The 8,963-nt window shown below is 40.1% G+C and overlaps 1 non-coding gene across 1 annotated transcript; it reads left to right on the forward strand.

The window, feature by feature from the left end:
* The first annotated feature begins 6,753 nt into the window (after positions 1–6,753).
* On the forward strand, positions 6,754–6,860 carry LOC141709333 (small nucleolar RNA R71). Its single transcript, XR_012569916.1, has one exon. It is a non-coding gene; the product is annotated as a small nucleolar RNA R71 (small nucleolar RNA).
* Positions 6,861–8,963: the final 2,103 nt, after the last annotated feature.

Genomic DNA, 8,963 nt, shown 5'->3' on the forward strand with positions numbered 1-8,963 from the left:
AATTGTCTCTAGCTTGCAAATCAATTCGATAAGACTTAACATCACTAAATACGACATCACTACACTAGCATCAATTTCACAAATTAATCGGGAAAATCATCTAAAGGATCATGTTATTATGCACATGCATGAAACTACATGAACAAACGATCATTAAAAAACTAACAAAAATAATAAAACAAAGTACTACATGGCAAAATATACAAACTATATGCACTAAACTATCATGAATATGCAACTATATGTGACTCACACAAATATATTCATTCAACTACTACCCCCAAACTTAAAATATTCACTATCCTTAGTGAAGGTAATAGTAAGGAATCAGGCATACCTACTGTGAATCAGAATCATCTCCTTCAATGGGTGGAGTATCAGGTGTGTCTGGAGGCGGATACACGGAGTCCTCACCAAATACTGGCCACTAGATGTCAACACCGGTGGCTCTGAAAGCTGTCCTAAGTTCCTGGGTGAGGTCATGTGTAAACTGACTATGGATGTCACGCATCGCATCCATCCTCCTCGCTAGACACCTATACTGCGTTGAACTCAAACCAGCTCCAACCTCTGCTCCCTGCTGCTGTTGCTGCTGCGACGAACCAGCCTCCTCTCCTAATTGAGCTCTCCAAGCTGCTCGACAGGCCTGTGAAGAACCTCGTGCAGTAGCCTGATCCATGGGTACACCACCTGGAAGATGATCATATGAATACCCAAGCCCCTTAGGATCGTGCTTCCCTCCATACCACTCCTGCATACTCAATAGTGTAGAACTGTCAATAGGAGCACTTGGAAGTTGTAGCTGCTCATGTGCGGGCCAACGAACACCAACTGCCACGCACAGCTTCATCATAACGGGCGCATAGGGTATAGCACCCGTGATACCTCCTCTCAAAAATCTCAAAATCCCATGATAAATAACCATCCCCAAATCAATGTAATCACCCTGAAGAATACCCCACAGCAGATGAGCACGCTCCACAGTAATTTCATGCACATGTGAAGATGGCATGATGTTAGCACAAATAAACGAGTTTCAAGCCCGTGCAAATCTGTTCATTCACGACATAGGGAACGTGGAGTAATCAGTAGTGCCCCTCTTGAACTTCCAGTGAGTCTCAGGCATAAACAGAGTCGCAACGATCAGATCCAAGTTGAAGTCCTCGGGAGTCTTATCGTTCCAAGTGTCTTGACCGGGCTTCCTCGCAGGCTGCTCAATCACTCTCCTAATGGCATCAATACTGTACTCTACAGTCATCCCCCTAACCACTGTGAAGCTATTCTTCTCCGCCTTAGCATTAACATAGAACTCCCGCACAACACTCATGAGCACAACAGCTGAAGCCTCACAAAAAGGAACCCAGCCCATCTCAAGAATCATCTCCAACAACTTACCATCCTTCCCTGATGGCAGAAACCCTCTCTCCTTCGCAATAGGCTTCGAGAGAAGCCTCGTGTACTCCTCTTCAACCTCAGGAGTAGAAAACCTTGGCCTCACACCACCCGTAGATGAGGAAACGGTGGTGCTGCTGCCTACTTGCGTTCTTTGTGTCTTAGGTGCCATTGGGATTGAATAAAAGAGAATAAAAGCTTTGTGTTTGAGAGAGATTTGTGTTTGAAAATTTGTGAAGTGGTGGAGAAGTTTGTGTATATGTGTGTGTATTTATAGATGGAGAGATGAGAATTAGATATGGAATAGAAGTGAGAATCGATTATGGGAATCGTGAGAATAATGGGTTTGATTTGGAGAGGGAAATTTTGGATGTGGAAGAGTAAAATTCGGTTTAGAATTGATTTTGAATCAAAAATCCCGAAATTCCTTTAAAAACTGCTATTTTTTTCGTACAGGACCCGGCGCGGGCGCGCACTTGGACAGCATGGGCGCGCGCTTGGACAGCGTGGGCGCGCTCACCTTCTGGAAAACCGGCGCGGCCGCGTGCTAGATCAGGGTGGGCACGCTTACCTTCTGGAAAAACAGCGCGTCCGCGTGCTAGATCAGCGCGGGTGCGCTTGGCTACTGAAATTGGCCCTGAATTTTTTTCTTTTTCTGATTTTTTGTGTTTTTCTCCTTTCTTTTTATTTTCTCTACCTACTAATGTACAACAAACTTGGGTTGCCGCCCAAGAAGCGCTTCTTTTACGTCGCTAGCTCGACGTAGAACCTTGAGCTTAAATGGACACTAAAACGGCACTAACCACCTCGCGGTTTGCCATGTCACCATAGTAATGCTTCAACCTTTGACCATTTACCTTGAATGCTTGGCCCAGATCACTTTTAAAAATTTCCACCGCTCCATGCGGAAACACAGTTTTGATTATGAAGGGCCCTGACCACCTTGACTTCAACATAAATGATTTGAGTACTAGACCCCTATCATGCCACCTCTTGACTTTCTCCTTGTACATTTTGTTATTCTCATAAGCTTGAAGTCGAAACTCGTCGAGTTCATTCAATTGAAGCATTCTCTTCTTTCCAGCTGCATCCAAGTCAAGATTCAATTTCTTCAAAGCCCAATACGCCTTATGCTCGAGCTCCACTGGAAAATGACACCCCTTACCATAAACCAACTGAAACGGTGACATTCCCAATGGAGTCTTGTATGTTGTTCTATATGCCCAAACAACTTCATTAAGCTTCAAAGACCAATCTTTCCTCGATGGACACACAACTTTCTCTAAAATGCGTTTGATCTCTCTATTAGACACCTCAGCTTGACCATTTGTCTGAGGATGTTAAGCCGTAGCAATGCGATGATTCACATTATACCTCTGCATCATAGCAGTGAACTTACGATTGCAAAAATGCGACCCCTCATCACTGATTATGACTCTCGGAGTTACAAACCTTGTAAATATCTGCTTATGAAGAAAATTAAGCACCACTTTCGCATCGTTCGTTGGCAACACCTTAATTTCAACCCATTTTGACACATAATCAACCGCCAACAAGATGTACTGATTGTTACAAGATGAGACAAATGGCCCCATAAAGTCAATTCCCCAAACATCGAAGACCTCAACCTCGAGAAGCACATAAGAGGCATCTCATTCCTCTGAGACATATTACCCACACGTTGACATCGATCACATTTCAAAACAAACTGGTGAGCATCTTTAAACAAGGTTGGCCAAAAGAAACCTGCTTGAAGAATACGAGCTGATGTCTTTTCTCCACCATAATGTCCTCCATAAGCCGTTGAGTGGAAGTCTCGCAAGATCCCCCCCGGTTCGCTTTAAGGAATACATCTCCTGATGTTTTGGTCAGCTCCTTGTCGAAAAAGAAATGGCTCATCCCACATATACCACTTCACTTCATATAAAAACTTATTCTTTTAAGCATATGATAAGTCGGGAAAAAACTCATTTATCAATGTCTTGTCCAATAAAGTAGCATTAGTGTTCTCTAAACACGAGAGATGATCGGCGACTTGATTTTCAGTCCCCTTTCTATCCTTAATCTCTAGTTCAAATTCTTGTAGTAAAATAACCCATCTAATTAATCTAGGCTTCGAGTCCTTCTTTGAGATGAGATAACGAATTGCAGCGTGATCAGTAAAAACCGTCACCTTAGTCCCAAGTAGATAAGATCGAAATTTCTTAAAACCTTATACAATAGCCAAAAGTTATTTCTCCGTAGTAGTATAATTCAGTTGAGCACCATTTAGGGTCTTGCTAGCGTAGTAGACCGCATGAAATATGTTGTTCTTTCTCTGCCCAAGAACTTCTCCAACTGCATAGTCACTTGCATCGCACATCATCTCAAAAGGTTCACTCAAATCAGGTGCAGTTATGACAGGTGCCGTGATTAAACTCTTCTTCAATATCTCAAAAGCTGCAAGGCACTCGTCATCAAACTTGAAAGGGACATCTTTCTCTAGCAAACTGCACAATGGCTTCAAAATCTTAGAAAAGTCCTTGATGAAACACCTATAAAAACCCGCATGACTAAGAAAACAATGAATTCCCTTAACAAAAATAGGTGGAGGAAGATTTTCGATCACCCCCACTTTGGCTATGTTCACCTCAAGACCCTTACTCGAAACCTTGTGCCCAATAATAATGCCCTGTCACACCATAAAGTGACATTTCTCCCAATTGAGAACCAAATTGGTCTCAACACACCTCTTGAGAACGTTTCCAAGATTTTGCAAGCATTCATCAAAAGAATCGCCAAATACAGAGAAGTCGTCCATGAACACCTCCATATTCTGGCCAATCATATCATAAAAACGGCCATCATACATCTCTGAAATATGGCTGGTGCACCACACAGACCAAAAAAAACTCGTCTGAAGGCGAAAGTACCAAATGGACAAGTAAAGGTAGTTTTCTCCTGATCTTCTGGAGTGATACAAATCTGATTATAACCCGAATAGCCATCCAGAAGACAGTAGTACTCATGACCAGCCAATCTGTTAAGCATCTGATCAATGAAGGGCAAAGGGAAGTGATCTTTCCTAGTGGCCTTGTTCAGCTTCCTATAGTCTATACAAACTCTCCACCCTGTGACTGTTCATGTAGGAATAAGCTCATTCTTCTCATTTGCTACCACAATAATTCCACCTTTCTTTGGCACACATTGAACTGGGCTTACCCATAAACTGTCAAAAATAGGATAGATGATCCCTACATCTAGCCACTTAAGAATTTACTGCTTCACTCTTTCCTTCATGATTGGATTAAGTCTTCTCTGCTGCTCGACCGTAGGCTTTCTACCTTCTTCTAGCAGAGTTTTATGCATGTAATAAGAAAGGTTGATTCCCTTGATATTTGCTGTAGTCCAACCAATTGCCGATTTGAACTCTCTCAGAATCCTCAAAAGCTTTTCCTCGTCACTACCTGAAAGGTCAGATGCAATAATCACAGGCAGAGTAGATGCATCAACTAAAAAAGCATACCTCAAATGCTCAAGTAAAGGCATAAGCTTGAGAGTGGGGGCTTCCTCAATAGATGGCTTGAGGAATTTAGGAGCATTGTTTAATTCCTCCATTCCAAGAGACTCAAAAGGCATATCAATCTTCCTCTTCCAGGGAGAAGCATTCAAATATTGCAATTGTTCTTCACCTTCATCATCTTCACTATCTGAATTCCCCAATAAGGCTTTTTCCAAGGCATCAGACCCCAGCAATTGATCAAGTTCCGAAGTCACCGCGAAATCGACCAACTCTACCTTTAAGCACTCCTCATTTTTCGTGGGAAATTTCATAGCATTGAACACATTAAAAGTTACGTCCTGATCCAGCACTCGCATTGTAAGCTCACCCTTCTACACATCTGTCAAGGTTTGACCAGTTGCCAAGAAAGGTCTTCCCAAGATTATGGGAATCTACGTATCCTCCTCGAAATCAAGAATTACGAAATCAGCAGGAAAGATGAGTTTATCAACCTTGACCAAGACATCCTCCACAATACCTCGCGGATATGTAATAGAACGGTCGGCTAACTGCAAAGTCACATAAGTCGGTTTTGGATCAGGTAAGTCCAACTTATTGAAGATTGAAAAAGGCATTAGATTGATGCTAGCTCCCAAGTCACATAAGCATCTGTCAAAAGATATTTTTCCAATAGTACACAAAATAGTGAAGCTTCCCGGATCTTTAAGCTTCGGAGGCAACTTCTGTTTCAGTAGAGCACTGCATTCCTCCGTGAGAGCGACAATCTCTAATTCATCTAGCTTCACTTTTCAAGAGAGAATACCTTTAATAAACTTTACGTAACTAGGCATCTGCTCAAGAGCCTCAGCGAAAGGTATGTTGATATGAAGTTTCTTGAACACATCTAGAAACTTCTCAAATTGCTTGTCCAGCTTTTTCTTCTGTAGCCTCTTAGGAAAAGGCGGTGGAGGATAGATCTGTTTCTCCCCTGTATTACCCTCAGGAGGAGTGTGCTCAACAGTAGTCTTCCTTGGTTCCACTTCTACTTCCTGCTACTCTATTTCTTTTTCAGCCCCAGCTTCTTCAGTCGACACTTGAGTTTGTTCGGGATTCGCAATCTTTCCAGACCTTAAGGTAATTGCCTTTACCTGCTCCTTAGCTTCCCTCTTTCCTGGTACTTCAGTGTCACTAGGTAGTGTACCAGGGTGACGATTTAGAAAGGCATTGGCAATTTGTCCAATTTGATTTTCCAAGATCTTGATGGAAATAGCTTGACTCTTGCACATAAGCTTCAACTCCTCTAATTCAGATTTTTCATTAGCTTGTTGCTGCTGAAGTTGATGCCTTGGTGCATATTGCGGTTACTGAAAACCAGGGGGTTGAACTGCTCAGCTGGATACTGCTGATAAGGCTGTTGAACCACATTCTGAGAATTGCTCCAACTAAAATTAGGATGATTGCGGTTGTTGGGATGATAAGTAGCTGGCAAAGGTTGCTGCGAACGCTGAAAGTTGCTCACGAACTGAGCTGATTCACTAGAAATTATGCACTGATCAGTCTCATGGGCACCATCACAAAGCTCACAGACACTAGCGATTTGATTAACTCCTTAATTAGCCAAAGTGTCCACCTTCATCGTCAAAGCCTTATGTTGGGCAACTATAGCAGTTGCTGCATCCAACTCTAGAATTTCTGTTACTTTTTCCTGAGTCAGTCTCTGAGAAGGATTCTGATATTCATTAGCAGCCATCTATTCAATCAATTAATAACCTTCATCATAGCTCTTAGCCCACAAGGCTCTTCCTGATGCTGCATCGAGCATGGGTCTGGAAGTAGCACCCAATCCATTGTAGAAACTGTTTATAATCATCCAATCAGGCATGCCATAGTATGGGCACTTCCTTAGCATCTCCTTATATCGATCCAAAGCCTCACACAGAGATTCTCCAGTTTGCTGAGCAAACTGAGTAAGAGCATTCTTGATTGCAGCAGTTTTCATTATAGGGAAGAATTTAGTGAGAAACTTTTGAGCAAGATCTTCCCAAGTGGTGATAGACCCTGTTGGTAGAGAATGTAACCATCACTTAGCTTTATCCCTCAGAGAGAATGGGAATATTCGTAGCTTGATTGCATCTTCAGTCACATCATTAAACTTGAAAGTGTTGGATTTTTAACGCAGCGGGGTCATGGCAAAACACTTTTACACATACAAAATCCAAATAAAAGCATATAAATCGTGAATAAAAATTCGAGAGATCGAATCTAACCTTTAAAATTAATTCGGAGACAACGATCAGAGATCCTTAGCAGTTGCTCCTCAAGTGTGAAGCAATCCACCGGTATCCACCAAGAAAACGATGTTAAGGAGGAGGAAGGAGGTGGAGAGAATTGGGTTTTCCAAACTTTTTGGGTTTTCGGGTTATGGGGTTGGAATAAAATTAGGGTCTATAATAGTGTATTTATAGGCAAAATTTTCAGCTGAAATTTTTCCATAAATATTATTATAATTATCCCATTTATTATTCTCATTAATAATTAAAACACCTTTTAATCATTAATCCTTTTTCTAAACACTTTAGAAATAATTCTCTCTCTTGATTTAATTTCCAAAAATTAAATCCTTTAATTAATAATATTAAGAACTTTTCTTAATTAATTTATAATCAATTAAATCTCATTTAATCAATTATTAAATTTGCCAATTAATTATTTATTTCACAAATAAATAATTATTAGCCATTATTAATTAATTCCTCCATCATTAAATCATTCTCTTTTTATGGTGTGACCCTGTAGGTTCAATATTAAGCCGGTAGTAGAAATAAATAATAATAAAACTATTTTAGCATTATTTATATAAATTCTCTAATTTATTAAATATGATTAATTAATTAATCATATTTATTCTACATCGTGAGGGATACTTCTCAGCATATCGCGACTATCCGGATAATATGAATTCACTGCTTAGAATACCAAGAACCTATTCAGTGAATAGTTACCGTACAATAAACTCCTTCTACCCTACAATGTCCCGATTAAATACAAGGCATGGATCTCGTGTCAAGCCTATCTAATTTAATCACTTGCTTACCATTTACTATGCGTAGTTCTATGCAAATTAGAAACTCCTTTCTAATTTCATTCACTCTGGCCAGAGATTCCTGAACTAGCATAAGTGGATCAGCCTTGAACATTCGCTTCCTTCACTGAAAGGGGTAGATCCTATATTGATCATACACTATCTTCGTGTACAAATTTCTATACCCAGAAGAGCCCTAATAATTGTCCCTGGAGACTAAGAACTAAACCAAAGCATAGTTCAGTGTACACAAGATGACTATGATGACCTCAAGTCTAAGGATACTTGTACAACTATCACTATGTGAACAACTGCTGACACGTGAGTGAACTCCATCAGTTGTTCAGCTGTGCGAGTCATGTTCAGTGAACTTATTCTATAATAAGCACCTACATACTAGCTATAGTTTCACCACACAAATGTCTATGAGAACAGACATCCTTCATAATGAAGCAAGCATAGTATGTACCGATCTTTGCGGATTATTAATTACCAGTTAGTAATCCTATGACCAGGAACTATTTAAGTTTAGAGTTATCATCTTTTTAGGTCTCACTATTATGATCTCATCATAATCCATAAAAAGCTTTACTCTAAACTATGGTATATCTTATTTAAACACTTAAATAGATAAAGCCCGTAATAAAAACAAAACAAGTCTTTTATTAATATCAATGAAATCAAAACAGATTACATAAAGAGTTATTCCTAAATCCTAATTCATGATTGGACTTAGGACATATTCCTTTCAATCTCCCACTTGTACTAAAGCCAATCACTCTGGTATCTAATACCCATCTAGTCTTTATGACGATCAAAGTGACTTTCAGAAAGTAGCTTTGTGAGTGGGTCTGCTATGTTGTTATGTGTGTCAACTCTAATTCAATACAATACAAGAAATGTTACCGCGCTCCCACTAACCCTTTTGTAGACCCATGGTTCATCTTTGTTTTTTTTGTTAAATCAAACTCTTTGATTGTCTCATCAAAATGAATATTCCATCTTTCG

Source organism: Apium graveolens, chromosome 2 (assembly GCF_009905375.1).
Source record: "Apium graveolens cultivar Ventura chromosome 2, ASM990537v1, whole genome shotgun sequence".
In the NCBI taxonomy this organism is placed as follows: Eukaryota; Viridiplantae; Streptophyta; class Magnoliopsida; order Apiales; family Apiaceae; genus Apium; species Apium graveolens.